This window comes from Saccopteryx bilineata, chromosome 1, assembly GCF_036850765.1.
Source record: "Saccopteryx bilineata isolate mSacBil1 chromosome 1, mSacBil1_pri_phased_curated, whole genome shotgun sequence".
NCBI classification, from domain to species: domain Eukaryota; kingdom Metazoa; phylum Chordata; class Mammalia; order Chiroptera; family Emballonuridae; genus Saccopteryx; species Saccopteryx bilineata.
Genome location: NC_089490.1, coordinates 53,078,291 through 53,097,861, shown reverse-complemented (window position 1 = coordinate 53,097,861; position 19,571 = coordinate 53,078,291). Strand labels below are relative to the sequence as shown.

The window sequence follows — 19,571 nt, the reverse complement described above, 5'->3', positions numbered from 1 at the left end:
GAATTTACTAAATCTTACTAAGAATGTATCTATATATATATAAATATAACTTTTTTGTCATTTTTTAATTTTTTAAACCCTCTTTTTTATGAATTCTCAAAAGCATAACAAAAAAGTGTGACATAAAAATGTTTTTTAATGCCAGAATAATTTAATTTTGTCATATTTATTTTGTTTAATTACTATAAAAGCACTCTTGGACTTTATATTTTTTCTTTAATATTTGACTTAATTATTATAACATATTTCTCAGAAATTTGTATATAGTGCTCCTACAATTATTTGTAGGATTTTAAATGTGCCCTGATTTCAAAAAGTTTGAGAACCACTGCTTTAGACAAAGAGCTAATCTTTTCAGTTTGTATAATCCTTTCTTTGTACCCATTCAGACAAGCAGCTGATCTCTTCTTTTTTATTTTCTATTTTGAAATTAAATTTAATGGGGTGACATTGATCAATAAGAGTACTGTACATAGGTTTCCAGTGAACATCTCTATACCATTTGAACCATTGATTGCATTGTGTACCCATCACCTGAAGTCAAATCATTTTCTGTCATCGTATATTTGTCTCTCCTTCCCCCCTCCCCAGTTCCCCCGGGTAACCACTTAACTTTTATCTATGTCCATGAATCTCAGTTTTATATCCCACCTATGTGTGAAATCATATAGTTCTTACCTTTTTCTGATTTACTTATTTCACTTAGTAAAATGTTCTCAAGGTCCATCCACATTGTTGTAAATGGCAACATGTCATCATTTCTTATGGCTGAATAGTATTTTGTTGTATATATGTACTATATCTTCTTTATCTAATCCTCTAACAAAAAATACTTTGGTTGTTTCCATTTCTTGGCCACCATGAATGCTGCGACAAACATGAGGGTGCATGTTTCTTTGTGTACCAATGTTTTCAAGTTTTGGGGGGGGGTAGATAGCCAGTAGAGGAATTGCTGGGTCATATAGTAGTTCTATTCTTAATTTTATAAGGAATCACCATACTTCCTTCCATAATGGCTGTTCCAGTTTACATTTCCACCAGCAGTAAATGAGGGCTCCTTTTTCTCCACAGCCTATCTAACACTTCTTATTACCTATCTTGTTGATAACAGCTAATCTAACAGGTTTGAGGTGGTATCTCATTATAGATTTGATTTGCATTTCTCAAATAGCTAGCGATGATGAACATCTTTTCATATATCTGTTGGCCATTTGTATGTCTTGGGAGAAGTGTCTATTCAGGTCCTCTCCTCATTTTTTTATTGATTTGTTTGTTTGTTTGTTGTTGAGCTTTGTAAGTTCTTTATATTTTTTATATATTAACCTCTTATTGGACCTGTTGTTTGTAAATATCATCTCCCATTTGGTTGACTGTCTTTTTGTTTACTTGTCTGTTTCTTTTGATGTGCAGAAGCTTTTTAGTTTGAGATAGTCTCATTCATTTATTTTTGCTTTGATTTTCCTTGCCTTTGGGGTCAAATTCATAAATTGTTCTCTATGACCAAAGTCCATAAGTTTAGTACCAATGTTTTCTTCTATGTAATCTATTGTTTCAGATATTATATTTAGGTCTTTGATCCATATTTAATTAATTTTTGTGCAGGGGACAAGCTGTTATCAAGTTTCATTCTTTTGCATGTGGCTTGCCAATTTTCCCAGCACCATTTATTGAAGAGGCTTTCTTTGCTCCATTGTGTGTTTTTGGCTCCCTTATCAAAGATGATTTTCCATATATATGTGGTTTTATTTCTGGGCTCTCAATTCTATCCCACTGGTCTGTGTGTCTGTTTTTCTGCCTATGTCATGCTGTTTTGATTATCATGGCTTTATAATATAATTTAAAGTTAGGTAGTCTGATACCTCTGGCTTCATTCTTTTTTCTCAGGATTGCTTTGGCTGTTTGAGGACTTTTATGGTTCCATATAAATCTGATGATTTTTGGGTTCTATTTTTTTTAAATGACATTAGAATTTTAATGGGCATTGCATTAAATTTGTATGTTGCTTTGGGTAATATTGCCATTTTAGCTATGTTGATTCTTCCAATTCATGAACATGGAATACTTTTCCATTTCATTGTATCTTTTTCAATTTATTTTAATAATGCTTTGAAGTTACCAGTATATAGGTCTTTCACATCTGTTGTTAAGTGTATTCCTAGGTAGTTTATTTTTTTGTTGTTGTAATTGTAAAAGGAATTTTTTTCAAGTCATTTTCTGAGATTTTATTGTTGATGTATAGGAAAGCAGTAGACTTTGTATGTCGATTTTGTATCTTGTGACTTTACTGTATTTGTTTATTGTTTCTAATAGTTTTTTAGTGGAGTCTTTGGGGTTTTCTATATACAGAATCATGCCATCTTCAAAAAGTGATACCTTTACTTCTTCTATCTCAATATGGATGCCTTTTATTTCTTTCTCTTTCCTGATTACTCTGGCTTAAACTTCCAGTACTATGTTGAATAAAAGTGGAGAGAGTGGACATCCTTGTCTAGTTCTTGATATCAGAGGAAATGCTTTCAGTTGCTCATCATTTAGTATGGCATTGGCTAATGGTTCATCATATATGGCCTTTATTATGTTGAGGTACTTTTCTTCTATGCCTATTTTATTGAGTGTTTTAAACATAAATGAATCTTGTATCTTATTGAATACCTTTTTCATCTATCGATAAGGTCATATGATTTTTGTTCTTTATATTGTTGATGTGGTGTATTACATTCATTGATTTATGTATGTTCAACCATCTTTGTGCTCCTGGAATAAATCACATTTGATTGTGTGTATTTTTAAAAATGTATTATATTTCATTTGCTAGTATTTTGTTTAGGATTTTTTATATGTATTTTTTAAAGATATCAGTCTTTAGTTTTCATTTTTTGTGTTGTCCTTGCCAGGTTTTGGTATCAGGGTTATGCTGGCCACATAAAATGTATTGCTTCTTCTTCAAATTTTGAAAGACTTTAAGAAGGGATTATTGCTTCTTCTTCAAATTTTGGAAGACTTTAAGAAGGATTGGTACCAAATCTTCTTTGAATTTTGGTAGTATTCCTAGTGTAGCCATCTACTCTTGATCTTTTATTTTGGGGGAGATTTTTGATAGCTGTTTCTATTTCCTCCTTGCTAATAGGTCCACTTAGGTTTTCTACTTCTTCATGACTCAGACAAGGATAATTGTATAGTTCTAGGAACTTATTCATTCTTCTAGATTGTTGAATTTTGTGGTGTATAATTTTTTATAGTGTTCTAGTATGATCCTTTGTATATCTATGATGTAATAGATATACATGTATATCTATGGTAATTTCTCCTCTTTCATTTCAGATTTTGTTTATGAGTCTTTTCTCTGTTTTCCTTAGTGTTTCAAGCTAGGGGTTTGCCAATTTTAATGTTCTTTTCAAAGAACGAGCTCTTCATTGTATCATTATTTTTTGTAGTTTTTTTTGTTCTTTATTTCATTTAATTCTGCTTTAATTTTTACTATTTCTTTTTCTATTCACTTTCAGTTTCTCTTATTTTAGTTTTTTTCAGATGTGATGTTAGGTTGTTTACTACGTGGGATCTCTTTTGTTTCTTGATATAAGTTTGTAATAATATAAGCTTCCCTTCTATTACTGCTTTCACTACATCCCAGAAATGTTGGTATGCTGTGTTGTCATTCTTGTTTGTCTATATATGTCTTTTGATCTCTGCTTTTTTTTTTTTAATAATTTTATTTTTTTAATGGGGTGACATCAATAAATCAGGATACATATATTCAAAGATAACAAGTCCAGGTTATCTTGTCGTTCAATTATGTTGCATACCCATCACCCAAAGTCAGATTGTCCTCTGTCACTTTCTATCTTGTTTTCTTTGTGCCCCTCCCCCTCCCCTTTTCCCTCTCCCATTCCGCCCTCCCCCCCGTAACCACCACACTCTTATCAATGTCTCTTAGTTTCACTTTTATGTCCCAACTACGTATGGAATAATGCAGTTCCTGGTTTTTTCTGATTTACTTATTTCGCTTCGTATCATGTTATCAAGATCCCACCATTTTGCTGTAAATGTTCCGATGTCATCATTTCTTATGGCTGAGTAGTATTCCATAGTGTATATGTGCCACATCTTCTTTATCCAGTCATCTATTGATGGGCTTTTTGGTTGTTTCCATGTCCTGGCCACTGTGAACAATGCTACAATAAACATGGGGCTGCATGTGTCTTTACGTATCAATGTTTCTGAGTTTTGGGGGTATATACCCAGTAGAGGGATTGCTGGGTCATAAGGTAGTTCTACTTTCAGTTTTTTGAGGAACCACCATACTTTCTTCCATAATGGTTGTACTACTATACATTCCCACCAACAGTGGATGAGGGTTCCTTTTTCTCCACAGCCTCTTCAACATTTGCTATTACCTGTCTTGCTAATAATAGCTAATCGAACAGGTGTGAGGTGGTATCTCATTGCAGTTTTGATTTGCATTTCTCAAATAGCTAAAGAAGATGGGCATCTTTTCATATATCTGTTGGCCATTTGTATTTCTTCCTGCGAGAAGTGTCTGTTCATATCCTCTTCCCATTTTTTTATTGGATTGTTGTTTGTTTGTTGTTGAGTTTTACGAGTTCTTTGTATATTTTGGATATTAGGCCCTTATCTAAGCTGTTGTTTGAAAATATCATTTCCCATTTAGTTGGCTTTCTGTTTATTTTGTTATCAGTTTCTCTTGCTGAGCAAAACTTCTTAGTCTGATGTAGTCCCATTCATTAATTTTTGCCTTCACTTCTCTTGCCTGTGGAGTCAAATTCATAAAATGCTCTTTAAAATCCAGGTCCATGAGTTGAATACCTATGTCTTCTTCTATGTACTTAATTGTTTCAGGTCTTATGTTTAGATCTTTGATCCATTTTGAGTTAATTTTTGTACAGGGGGAGAGACTGTAGTCTAGTTTCATTCTTTTGCATGTGGCTTTCCAGTTTTCCCAGCACCATTTATTGAAGAGGCTTTCTTTTCTCCATTGTGTGTTGTTGGCCCCTTTATCAAAAATTATTTGACTATATATATGTGGTTTTATTTCTGGACTTTCTATTCTGTTCCATTGGTCTGAGTGTCTATTTTTCTGCCAATACCATGCTGCTTTGATTGTCGTGGCCCTATAATATAGTTTGAAGTCAGGTATTGTAATGCCCCAGCTTCATTCTTTTTCTTTAGGATTGCTTTGGCTATTCGGGGTTTTTTATAGTTCCATATAAATCTGATAATTTTTTGCTCTATTTCTTTAAAAAATGTCATTGGAATTTTGATGGGAATTGCATTAAATTTGTATATTGCTTTGGGTAATATAGCCATCTTGATTATATTTATTCTTCCTAGCCAAGAACAAGGTATATTCTTCCATCTCATTATATCTTTTTCGATTTCCCTTAACAATGGTTTATAGTTTTCATTATATAAGTCCTTTACATTCTTTGTTATGTTTATTCCTAAGTATTTTATTTTTTTTGTTGCAATCATGAAGGGGATTATTCTTTTGAGTTCATTCTCAATTGTTTCATTGTTGGCATATAGAAAGGCTATTGACTTCTGTATGTTAATTTTGTATCCTGCGACCTTACTGCATTGGCTTATTGTTTCTAGTAATCTTTTTGTGGATTCTTTGGGGTTTTCGATGTATAGGATCATATCATCTGCAAAAAGTGATACCTTTACTTCTTCTTTTCTGATATGGATGCCTTTTATTTCTTTGTCTTGTCTGATTGCTCTGGCTAGAACCTCTAGTACCACATTAAATAAGAGTGGAGAGAGTGGACAACCCTGTCTTATTCCTGATTTAAGGGGGAAAGCCTTCAGTTTAGTGCCATTTAATATGATGTTAGCTGATGGTTTATCATATATGGCCTTTATCATGTTGAGATATTTTCCTTCTATACCCATTTTGTTGAGAGTCTTAAACATAAAATTGTGTTGTATTTTATCAAAAACCTTTTCTGCATCTATTGATAAGATCATGTGGTTTTTGTTCTTTGTTTTGTTGATATGGTGTATTACGTTAACCGTTTTATGTATGTTGAACCATCCTTGAGATTCTGGGATGAATCCCACTTGATCATGATGTATTATTTTTTTAATATGTTGTTGTATTCGATTTGCTAGTATTTTGTTTAGTATTTTAGCGTCTGTATTCATTAGAGATATTGGTCTGTAGTTTTCTTTTTTTGTGCCATCCTTGCCTGGTTTTGGTATGAGGGTTATGTTGGCCTCATAAAATGTGTTTGGAAGTATTGCTTCTTCTTCAATTTTTTGGAAGACTTTGAGTAGAATAGGAACCAAGTCTTCTTTGAATGTTTGATAAAATTCGCTGGTATAGTCGTCAGGGCCTGGACTTTTATTTTTGGGGAGGTTTTTAATGGTTTTTTCTATTTCTTCTCTACTGATAGGTCTGTTTAGGCTTTCTGCTTCTTTTTGACTCAGTCTAGGAAGGTTGTATTGTTCTAGGAATTTATCCATTTCTTCTAGGTGGTTGAATTTAGTGGCATAAAGTTTTTCATAGTATTCTACAATAATTCTTTGTATATCTACAGTGTCCGTGGTGATTTCTCCTCTTTCATTTTGAATTTTGTTTATATGAGTTCTTTCTCTTTTTTCCTTGGTAAGTCTTGCCAAGGGTTTGTCAATTTTGTTGATCTTTTCAAAGAACCAGCTCCTTGTTCTATTAATTTTTTCTATAGTTTTTCTGTTCTCTAATTCATTTATTTCTGCTCTGATTTTTATTATCTCCTTTCTTCGGCTGGTTTTGGGTTGTCTTTGTTTTTTGTTTTTTTTTTCTAGTTCCTTAAGGTGGGAAGTTAAGTGGTTCACTTGGGCTCTCTCTTATTTGTTCATATATGCCTGAAGTGATATGAACTTCCCTCTTATCACTGCTTTTGCTGCATCCCATAGATTCTGATATGTCGTATTGTCATTTTCATTAGTCTGTATATATCTTTTGATCTCTGCTCTTATTTCTTCTTTGACCCATTCATTTTTTAAAAGTATGTTGTTTAGTTTCCACATTTTTGTGGGATTTTTTTCCTCTTTTTTGCAGTTGAATTCTAGTTTCAAGGCTTTATGATCAGAAAATATGCTTGGTACAACTTCAATTTTTCTGAATTTGCTGATGTTATTTTTGTGGCCCAACATATGGTCAATTCTTGAGAATGATCCATGTACACTGGAGAAAAATGTATACTCAGTCACTTTGGGATGAAATGTCCTGTAGATGTCTATCATATCCAGGTGCTCTATTGTTTTGTTTAAGGCCACTATGTCTTTGTTGATTTTCTGTTTGGATGACCGATCTAGAGCCATCAGTGGTGTATTGAGGTCTCCAAGTATGATTGTATTTTTGTCAGTTTTTGTTTTAAGGTCAATAAGTAGCTGTCTTATATATTTTGGTGCTCCTTGGTTTGGTGCACATATATTAAGAATTGTTATGTCTTCTTGATTCAGTGTCCCCTTAGCCGTTATGAAATGGCCATTTTTGTCTCTGAGTACTTTTCCTGTCTTGTAGTCAGCATTATCCGATATGAGTATTGCTACACCTGCTTTTTTTTGGATGTTATTTGCTTGTATTTTCTGCTTCAGGTTGTTTTCCAGCCTTTCACTTTGAATTTGTTTTTATCCTTGTTACTTAGATGAGTTTCCTGTAGGCAGCATACAGTTGGATTTTCTTTTTTAATCCATTCTGCTACTCTGTGCCTTTTTATTGGTGAGTTGAATCCGTTTACATTTAGTGTAATTATTGATACTTGTGAGTTTCCTATTGCCATTTTATATCTTGCTTTCTGTTAGTTTTGTGTCTTGTTTGATCCTTCTCTTTCGTTTTTCTATCTTCTGTTTTTATTTGGTTGTATTCCATACATCTTTCCTCTGTTGCTATCTTTTTTATCTCATGTGCTTCTGTGGTGGTTTTTTCAATGGTGGTTACCTTTGAGTAATGAAAAGGGTCCCTACCCTGTTCATTGTAGCGAACTATTTTGTGAGTACTTTTGCACTCCATCGTCCTTTGCTACTGTTAATCTCCATCTTCTCCCCCTCTTTCTTTTTGTTGTTGTCACAGTTTAAATTTGGTTTTATTGTGTTCTTCTTGGAGCTTTTACTTGTGGCTCTGTTTTTTTTTTGTTCTTTGTATCTGATTGGGGAACCCCGTTTAGTAATTCCTGGAGTGGGGGTTTTCTGATGATAAATTCCCTCATCTTTTCTGTATCTGTGAATGTTTTTATTTCTCCTTCATATTTGAAGGATAGCTTTGATGGGTATAGTATTCGTGGCTGAACGTTCCTCTCTTTCAGGACTTTAAATATTGGGGTCCACTCTCTTCTAGCTTGTAGAGTTTCTGCTGAGAAATCTGATGATAATCTAATGGGCCTTCCTTTATATGTTATATTCTTCTTTTCCCTGGCTGCCTTGAGAATTTTTTCTTTGCCGTTGGTTTGTGTCCATTTCATTATGATATGCCTTGGAGTAGGTTTGTTGGGGTTAAGAAAACTCGGAGTTCTGTTTGCTTCTTGAACTTGAGGCTTTAGTTCTTTCCACAGGCTTGGGAAGTTCTCATCTATTATTTGTTTAAGTATGTTCTCCATTCCATTTTCTCTCTCTTCTCCCTCTGATATACCTATTATTCTTATGTTAATCTTTTTGATGGAGTCAGATAATTCTTGTAGGGCTATCTCATTTTTTTTTAATTTTTGAGTCTCTTTCTTCTTCTCTCTGTTGTGCCTCAAGTTGCCTGTCTTCTATTTCACTAATCCTCTCTTCTATCTGACCTGTTCTATTAGCTAAGCTTGTTACTTCGTTTTTCAACTCATGAATTGAGTTTTTCATCTCTGTTTGATTTGTTTTTATAGTTTCAATTTCCTTGGACATATATTCTTTGTGTTCATTGAGTTGTTTTCTGAGCTCCCTAAATTGCCTTTCTGTGTTTTCTTGTATATCTCGGAGGATTTTTAGGATTTCTATCTTGAATTCTCTGTCATTTAGCTCCAAGGTTTCCAATATATTAAATTTTTTCTCCATAGATTTTTTCTCATCTATCTGTGTTACCTCTCTTTCTTTTGTATCCACGATATTCGATTTTCTCTTCCTTAATGGCATCTGAGGGTGGTTTTGTTGATAGTATTAATGAGATTTAATAAAGAATAAAAAGTTAAAAAAATAAAAAATCAAAAAGTGTTTTTTTTTAAAAAAATTAATAATGAAATAAAGAAAAATAAAATAAAATAAAAATTTTAAAAAAGGAAATTATTCCCCCCCTCCTTTTTTCCTCTCCTCTCCTCTCCCCTCTTTCTTGAGAAAATCTTGTGGTGAACTGTGAATTATAACAAACAATGCCTGTGATGGAGGGCCTGAATTGAGGAAAAGTAATAAAGGGGCAAAAAAAGAAAAGAAAAAACAAGAAAAAAAAACAGGGGTATGGGCCCACAAAAAGCAAATAAGGAAAAAATTTGGGTCAAGAATAAAATGATTTGCTTTTAGGTGTTGGTTGTCTAAGAGTTATGATGAGAGGAATAAGAGGAAAACAAAAAAATGGGTGGACAAATTAAAAAATTACTATTGTATTTAGTGGAACAAGAGCTAGATAAAATGGAGAGCCAGGGATGGGAGCACTGCTAGTGAGTTAAAAAGGTGAAGTAAAAATCCCCCAAAATGCCACAAACATAAGTTTGAGTCCCAGATAAGATAATTTGCTTGTTATTGAGGTTTGAATGAGAGGAGATGTAAAGGAGAAAGGAAGAAACTAATATAGAGGGAGAAAAGAAAGAGAGAGAGAGAAAAAAAGCGGGAACCACTAAAAGAAGAAAAAAGAAAGGGGAGAGAGAGAGAGAGTTAAGGGTTTTGGAGTGCAACCCTCATAGAGAGAAAGGAAGAGGAGAGAAAAGATAATGGGAGATGTAACACTTATGGGTAGTGTAGTTCAAGGAGAGGAGAGAGTAAGACCGGCAGAGAGTTAATCGGCCAAATTGGAGGAGGAAAAAAAGTATCAAGAATGAAGATAAGAGAAACAGATGAACAAATATAATAAAATGGGATAGGTTTTAAAGTCTGCAGATTATTCTTGATTTTGAGAGGTTATCTTCTTGCTTTTTCTTTTCTCTCCCTCTTCCTGGTCGGTGACTCTGTACCCCGGGTTCTGCCCCTTTGGCACACTCAGGTAGAGGTTTGCAGTTGATAAGTCTCTATGGCAATGTCATGTATTGTGCTTTAGTCTTGTTGGCAGTCGAGGCTCATTAGCATTTATAGGCTCCGACAGTGAGAGAGTCCGTGTTCCTGGAGCCTTTCTCCTAGTCTTTCCTTCCTCAATTAGTAGCCTGATAATCCAGCTATGGGGTTGCTGCTGCCTCTGCCTGGATAGTAAGAGGCTCAAAGAGCTGGCAACTCCCCACTCTATTTCCACTCAGCACAGGGCTCTGGGTAAGGCTCAGTCAGTTAGAGCTGCTAACATAATCAGGCGGGCTTTCCACCCACTCAAAGACCTCTGGCTCTGCCACTCTGTCCGGTAACACAGGCGGGCGCCCACTTTCGGGGTGCTTGGAGGAAACTCTCGCTCACAAACTGCGTGCGCAGAACAGGATATCTGGCCAGCAGTCTCACACTCTGAGTGAAACCCCCAACTGCATGGAAAAGTTGCAGCGTTGGAATTAGCTCACGCTCCGTCCCCGTGCGCGGCTTTTGCAAGGTGCTGGGGTGGCCCAAGATTCCGCTTTGGCCCACACAAAGGCCCCTGACTCTGCCCCTCTGTGCGATAACACGGGCGCGCACTGCCGAGGCACTCAGAGGAATCTCTCACTCACTATCTGCGTGCGCAGACCAGGATATGAGGCCGGCCACGTTTCCCTCTGAGTGAAACCCCCACCAGCATGGAAAATTTCCACCATTGGAATTAGTTCTCGCTCCCTCCCGTGCGCGGCTTTCCCAGGGTGCTGGGGCTGCCCAGAGATTCTGCTTTCGGCCCACAGAAAGGCCTCTGACTCTGCCTCTCTGTGGGGTAATACGGGCACCCACTCCCAGGGCTTAGGAAGAAATCTCTCGCCCACTAACTGCGCACCGACCAGGAGATCGGGTAAAATGGCTGCCCTGCTTGTCTTTCTTTGTTTGGGTTTGGCGCGAGTGTTAGCTTGTATTGCCCGGGTTGCCACAGGATCAGTTTTTCCTCGGCTTGGATCTCCGTGCCACAGCTTGGTTCAGCCGTTTGTGCTGCGGCGTGGATCTATTCATCCCCTTTGCCCGCCTCAGTTTCTATATTCACAGTTATCAGAATAAGCCGCCCTGTTTAGGTTAGTGAGGAAGGCAGAACATTTCTTACTCCCTAATTCCTTTGGGGTTTGGTTATATATTTAGCCAATTTTTCACTCGACCATACCTTTGGGTGTATTGCGAAGCATCTGGAGGCTCCAAGTATAGGTTTTTCTGTTTCTGGTTGAAGATCTTGTTGAGTTTTGGGGGAGATTTATCGGTATCGCTTCCTACCCCGCCACTACTCTCGAGAAAAAATCCTGCTTTTTTTCTTTCAACCCAGTCATATTTTTAAAGTATGTTGTTTAACTTTCACACTTTTGTGGGGGTTTTTTTGCTTCCTGATTCAGTGCACATATATTAAGAAGTGTGATGTCTTCTTGATATAGTGATATAGTGTCCCCTTTATTATTATGAAATGTCTATTTTTTCTCCTTTACCTTGTTGTCTTGAAGTCAGTGTTGTCAGATATGACTATGGCTACACCTGCATTTCTTTGGGTATTATTTGCCCAAAGAAGAGAATTGTCTTCCAACCTTTCACTTTGAGTCTATTTTTGTTTTTGAGGCTTCAGGAATGAAGGCAGCATGCAGTTGCGTTTTGATTTTTGATCCTATCTGCTGCTTTGTGCCTCTTTGTTGGTGAGTTCAGTCTATTTACATTTAGGGTAATTATTGACACATTAGGATTTTCTTTTTTTCTTTTTTTATTTTTTATTTTTTATTTATTCATTTTTAGAGAGGGGAGAGAGAGACAGAGAAGGAGAGAGAGGAGAGAGACAGAGAGAGAGAGAGAGGAGAGAAGGGGGGAGGAGCTGGAAGCATCAACTCCCATATGTGCCTTGACCAGGCAAGCCCAGGGTTTCGAACCCACGACCTCAGCATTTCCAGGTCGACGCTTTATCCACTGCGCCACCACAGGTCAGGCGACACATTAGGATTTTCTATAGCCATTTTATGTTTTGCTTTCTGGTAGCTCTGTGTCTCCTTTGGTTCTTTTCCTTTGTGTTCCAGTCATACAATTGGTTTTATTTGGTGGTTTTCCATGCTTCTTTCCTTTATTTATTCTTTTTTAAAGCTATGTATTTCAGTTTTTTCCCCCATGGGTGTTTACCATTAGGTTGTTGATAAAAATAGTTTTATATATACGTGAGTACTTTGTCTTATTAATGCTGTCTTACAAATGCTCCATCCTTCTTTGCTACTTCAGACATTTATTCTTTCCCCATTTATGTTTTTGTTGCCACAGATTATCTTTGTTTATATTATAACCTTGCTGGAGCTTTTACTTATAGTTTTGTGTTATTTTGTTCTTTGTGTCTGGTCAAATATCTCCCTTTACTATTTCCTGCAGTGGGGGGTTTTCTGCTGATAAATTCCCTCAGCTTCTATATGTGTGCAGAAGTTTTATTTCTCATTCATATCTGAAAGATAACTTTGATGGATATAATATTCTAGCTGGGAATTCCTCTCTTTTAGTAATTTTGATGTTGGGGTCCACTCTCTTTTGGTTTACAGAGTTTCTGCTGAGAAGTCTGATGATAACCTAGTGGGTTTTCCTTTATATGTTATGGTCTTCTTTTCACTAGCTGCCTTGAGTATTCTTTCTTTGTCATTGACTTTTGACAATTTTATTACAATGTGCATTGGGGAAGGTTTGTTTGTATAAGGTAAATCAGCATTCTGCTTGCTTCTTAGATCCGAGGATCTAACTCTTTCCATAGACTTGGGAAGTTCTCATCAATTATTTTTTAAAATAAGTTCTCCATTCCCTTCTCCCTCTCTTCTTCTCTGAAATACCCATTATTCTTATAATGCTCTTTCTGATGGAGTCAGACAATACAAATAGAGCCCCTAATTTTTTAAATTCATGAGTCTCTCTCTTCTTTACTCTGTATCTTCTCTAGTTCCCTATGTTCAATGTGGCTAATTCTTTCCTCTGTTTGGCCTGTTTAATTAGCTAAAATTGCTGACTCATTTTTCAATTTATATATTGAGTTCTTCATCTCTGTTTTCAAAGTTTCAATTCTCTTGGTGAAGTATTCATTTTGTTTTCTGACTCATTAAGTTGCCAGTATTTTCTCACATCTTGTTGAGTATTTTCAAAACTTCTATTTTGAATTTTCTATCATATAAAAATAAGGTTTCCATGTGATTGAGATTGCTTTCTGGAGATTTTTTATTTTCTTTCTGACCTGATTTTCTTTCTTGAATAGTCATGGTATTTTTTTTTATGCCTGAGGACATTTGAGATTGGTATTGTTAAAAAGTCAACTGAAAAAAAAAATGAAAAAAAAAAGAAATAAAAAGACAAATTACATAAAACAAAAATATCAAAAATACACAAAATATTGATAGCAACAAAATGACCCAAAGAAAAGCAAAAAGTCCAGAAGAAAAAATTTCTGAGTAGTTTTTCTTTTTCCAGTAGATGGCAATGTATTACAAGGTTTAACTCTGTAAAATCCCAGACTGAACTTTGCTGAGAAGCTGCTGTGGCAAATGTGGAGGTGGGGCTGCAGTTGCAATGATGGGTGGGACTTTGAGTGCCTTAGGGCTTTAGCAATGGTGAATCTCAGACCTCCAGGTTCTTCTCCCTGCCTCCAACATATCAGGGGACCAGAAACAGACAACTTCTGTTCTTCAGCTGTGGGGTTTGTCTCTGCCACTCTTTGTACATCAAGGGGAGGGAGGCAGGATCTGGGAGCCTGGGGGTCTGCACTTTGTATTTTTGTGTCTCTGTTGGAGTGCAGGCTACGGGCACACTGTGGGAATGCTGGTGGAGACCCCATACTCTGCCATTTTGGTTTGCTAGCACTACAAGTTTTGCCCCAATCTCACTGCTCCTCCTGGCAGAAGAAGACCTGGAGCCCCAGGTGGACAAAATCTCAGACTGTCTGGGCCTTGCCTCTCTCACAAGCCAATTGAGTGCATCTTATCTTCTCCCCCCTTTATTTACCCTTCCCACCTTTAGTTGATTGGTTATGTGAATCTTTCAGGCAAGCCTGTGAACCCAGCTGGGGTTCCTTCACTGAGTTACAGCTATTCAATTTGTTGAACTTTCAAGAGGAGGAATCAAGGATATCTTTCACACTGCTGATACTCTGATATCATTAATCTTTTCTTCTTTACAAAATTAAATGTATTGGGGTAACATTATGACATTGAATTTCAAGTGTACAATTCTATAATACATCATTTGTGTATTGCATTGTGTGCTCCTCACTACCTAAAGTTGAGTCTCCTTTTGTTACCAAATGGTTTACTTTCTTTATCTTCCCTTCACCTCCCCCACTCCTTGGTTGCCTTCTGGTCGATATCTCTTTATCAAGGTATACACACTCTTAGTCTTCAATTCATGATTTTTTTGCATCTGGTAAAACTTCATCTGCTGCTTGTTTACTTTGAGCAGATCCCTGAAGACCTATATCTATGGGGACACTTTTGTTTATCCTTGTCTGCATGGCTGTTTCACCATGAGACATTTGATTATGTCTTTTTAGTCAAGTCTTTTAACCACAGGCATATTTTCAGTGGCTGAAAAAAGACATAAACAGCAGGGTAAGAAAGGTACATTATGAAGTAGAAATAAGACAGAATAAAATCCATGGGACTCGGGCTAGCCTTCCTTTCTAGTCTCTCAAACCATGTAATTGGTTTTGACATTTTTGGGCTACTAGAATGCCTGGCAATCACTTTGTCCCTTTTCACCATAATCTCCTTCTGGGTATTGTACTATTGCAGGATGCTGTGTACATGTGTCTCCCTCTAATTTATTGACACCTCAATGAACCAGTAGCACCAACAGTTGTCTTTATCTATGACAGCAGCAGGGGCAGCAGCCCTCCAATCTTTGAAGACTCCATACTATATGGCCTCATAAAGCCATAAGAGGTGATCTTACCAGGACTTTTCCCACTCGATACCTTTTCTTTATAAGAACATTGTTCAAAGGGCTTGTCTACAATAAACACCTCTGTTAAGGATTTCCCTAAGATTTCACACTTACCATATTTGCAGTTGGCTTCTTGATCACTTGTCCACACCTACCCAAATCTCCCCCTCTCCCACCCAGCTTTCTCATCTCAATAAACTGTACTACTGAGTTGATAAGGCTCTTAACCACAGTTAACCTTCATTTTTCTTTTTACACCCTATATCCAATCCAGACAAAAATCCTGTCTCTGATTCAAGGCAATCATCTCCAGGGAGGATTTCTTCAATTAACACCTCAATGATTTTTCTATTCTGATTTTTATTCCCCTTCTCATTGCTTTCCCCTCCCCCACATAATTTAGTCTCTAAACTACAACCAGAGGATTCTTTTAAAGGGAAAATCTAATTGTGTTACTCTTGCAATAACCCACTAGTCACATAGCTGACATTTAGAACCAACCCAGAGCCCTCTCTGTGGCCTTCAAGTCCTGTATGATTTCTGTATCCCTAGCTGTCTCTCTGGCCACAGTTCACACACTTGACCCATTGCTCACTTTGCTTTTTACACTAGATTTCTTGTTGGTCCTTACATGTCAACTACAGGCCTGCCTCAGGTCCTTTGCACTTGCTGTTCCTTTAGCCTAGAAACTCTTCCTCTACACAGTTCAAGGCTGACTCCTCAATTCATCTAATTCCTTGCTCAGAGACTGAGGCTAATTAAGGTCAGTTGAAGCCCTGGGCACATAAGAAAATATTGGGCCCCTTACATTAGAAAAAAGTGTAAAGTTGGGGTTTTGCAGGGCCTTTCAGAAGTCAGGGTCCAGGGCATGTGCCCATGCACCTGCCACCGTTAAATCCGCCTCTGCTCAGAGTTGCCTCTCCTCATAAGACTAATCTAAAATATCACTGTCATCACCTCATTCTTCTTTATTTTTCATTGTAGCATTTATGGACACTGTAAAGCCAGTAGCCACGGCCACCATCACAACTGCCTACTTCATGCAGGTTCACATTTGATTCGGACAGATGGTAATGAAACAACAAAGCCAAGAACTGGTGGGCCATTACCTTTAATCCTAGCTCACACCTGGCGGGCGAGTAAATACACACAGTGGGAAAACACTTCCCTTTCCATTCAGGGCTCCCAAAGTCACTAACTTATCCAAGTATTCCTAGAATCAAAGGCCCCACCAGCCTTATTCACCTTTGTTCCCCATCTCCTTCTCTCTGCATAAACTGCATAAACTGGCTTCTCCGTCAGCACTCCACCATCTTGGCTGCCTCTTTTCTGCAATGCTGATGACAGGATCTGAGTGAGCGAGAGCCCCAATCTGCTTCATTTTATAGTGTAGAAATTAAAGCCTTTAAGCCAGTGGTAGTTAACCTTGTCCCTACTGCCCACTAGTGGACGTTCCAGCTTTCATGGTGGGAGGTAGCAGAGCAACCACAGTATAAATAAAAAGAAATTTAACTATAGTTAAGTTGTTTTATAAAGATTTATTCTGCCAAACTTAGCGAAAATCCAACATAAAGTACTTAGTAAGTAATTATTATTATATGCTTTAACTTGCTTTAACTCTGCTTTATAAATTTTAGAAAGTAAAGTTACTTCCCTCCTTTATAAGTCACCATTACTGTGGAACTGGTGGGCGGTTAGAAAATTTTACTACTAACAGAGATACAAAAGTGGGTGGTAGGTATAAAGAGGTTGACTACCCCTGCTTTAAGCCAATATACAAATAAGAAAGTCTCTGATACAAAGCCACATTTCTGAGGCATAAATGGGATTCCTCATAAAAATGCACCACCCCACATCATGCAACAGTCAAGGGTGTGGGGAAAAGCTTAGTTTTGAGAAGATCTTAGTATTAGAAAGATGTTAAAAAGATCTTAGTATTAAAAGGGTGAGAAAGGCTTAGTCTTAAAACTAAGCCTTAGGTTATAAGGACCTTGTGAGCTAACAGCCTGTCTCCCACACCCAATGCAAACTATAAGTGAGCAAATATATATATTATATTTACAAACTTATTTGACTAACAGACACCAAGTTTCGTATTATGTATTTCTTTTCTGCTCATTTGTTTATAGTATTTGCCTAATATACTAAAATCCCTGAGGGTAGAGAATCTGCTTTATTGTCTGCAGGGTCCCCACACCTAGAATGATGCTTGGCATAAAATATGTGATTAACACATAGGTGGGAAAACTGAAACTTAAGACTAACAGCCCTATTTTTCTGTATTTCCCAGAGTCAGTTTTGCCAAAAATGAGGCTAATCCAGTGTATAAGTGGGCATCCCTGATCAGAAACTGACTGTAATTTGAACTCAATTCCTATGGCATTCATTTATGGTTCCCTGTTGATGGTTGCAATAAAATTTTATAATGATCTCCAGATGAAACTTAAAAATAAACTCTATTTAAATTATTTTCCCTTAGTGTTTCTGAGTAAAAATTCCAGCCCTGACCACAGTAGAGGATCTGCAGGGGATGATTTACTGGAATGGTTTGTGTCCCCAATCTGGAATCTCTGCAGGAACATCAATATCATTTTCGCTAAATTATGTGTCTAATGAGGACATTTCCAGGGAGTTTCAATGACAGACTCCTTATTTACTTCCAGAGCTGCATGCACAACTCCAGTAGCCCCTGAAACAAGCATGAAAACAGTGCACAAATTGCCTCAAGTGAGCAAAGAAAATATGTCATGACTTAGTTACCCATGTAATAACAAATGAAGGAGAATATTTATTATTTACTTACTTTGGTTACATCAGCCAAAGTTACATCTTAAGTTGTTCTAGTTGAACTGTAGAGCTCCAGCACATCTTAGACTCACCTGTATAGCGAGTAGTGGCAGTTAGAACTCTTGGATTTGTTTCCATCATACGTACAAACTTGTGAAGGCAGCTTTTATGTTCCTTCTGCTCTTCATTATACTAAAGGATGGTACAGTTGAGATAAAAAAAAAACCACCAGCATTTAAAAAAACCAACAACTACAATAGACTTTCCCTTTATAGGAGAAGAAATGAATAATATAAAATACATAGAGAGGCCCTGGATGGTTGGCTCAGCTGTAGAGCATCGGCCTGGTGTGTGTAAGTCCTGGATTGGATTCCTCCTGTTCAGGGCACAGAGGAGAAGCAACCATCTACTTCTCCACTGTTCTTCCTCTCTCTCTCTCTCTCTCTCTCTCTCTCTCTCTTGCTCTCTCTCTTGCTCTCCCACAGCCATGGCTTTAATGGTTTAAGCAAGTTGGCTCTGGGCACTAAAGATGGTTCCATGGCCTCGCCTCGGGCTTGGTTGCTGAACAACGGAGCAGCGGCCCCAGATGGGCAGGGCATTGCCCAGCAGGGGGCTTGCTGGGTGGATCCCAGTCAGGGCATATGTGGGAGTCTTTCTGCCTCCCTGCCTCTCATTTAATAAAATGAAAAATAAAAATAAAAATAAAGTATATATAGAAAACATATTTGTGGAATCAAACTTGACTGTCTACAAATAAATGTATAAAACAGGTAGTTTCTCTGAAATTCTGTTTTCTGTACTTCTAAATTTTCTGTATTTCTTCATACATTCTTTCTGCAAATATTTATTGAGCATCTACTATATTCTACATACTTTGTTAAAAGAGCTAGGGATATGCAACGGGCAGACATGGATGTATACATGCATTATTTTTATAATTAAGTTAAATATATTCTGATCAAAATAATCTTGGTTTTCATAAAAGTTTGAGGAGGAAAATAGGGAAAGAGATTGACAAAATTCCAAGAAAAATCTTGAAAACAACAATTGAAATAAGTTGGTCAGGTTGCCTCTACATGGCCCTGAAAGAACTGGATTGCAAAAGTTCAGAAAATATTTACATCTTGTGAAACTGGTCCCTAATATCCCTAAAAGTATAGCAGATTTTCAAATAATGTTGATAAAATGCCTAGGAAATTAACTCCTGTTTATATCAATTAGTCTACCTTAAGATGGGTTATGTTATATGTCGTTTCGCTACAGTTCCAAGAACCTATCAATGACATTAAGTGAGGACTTACTATATTTATTTTAGCTTAAAAAATTTTTTTTGTGAGGCTATACAAACCATCACCTTTCCAATACAGAGTGCCTCCGACACCCAGAACAGAGACTGGCAGCCCAGCTGTGGTGAAGCCCGAGGCATCCCGCCTTCTGGAGGAAACGTTCATTATGCATTTCTGGAAAGCAATTTGGAAAAATGGATTCTCCATCTTACTAGACATTTGAAGAAAACTTTGACCACAGATGCTCCAGATTCTCTTTTCTGTGTCTTTCTCCTTCTTAAAGACGAACTTCCTCCACTGAGGTTCTTAATGCTGAATGTTCTCTGCCCACAGACAGATCTGCACCTAGGGAATGAT

General features: G+C 37.0%; 1 pseudogene; it reads right to left on the bottom strand.

Annotated features, from left to right (window-relative positions):
* Window positions 1-278: 278 nt before the first annotated feature.
* LOC136319220 (parafibromin-like) lies at window positions 279-19,354 on the bottom strand (annotated as a pseudogene).
* Between the last annotated feature and the right edge of the window lie 217 nt (window positions 19,355-19,571).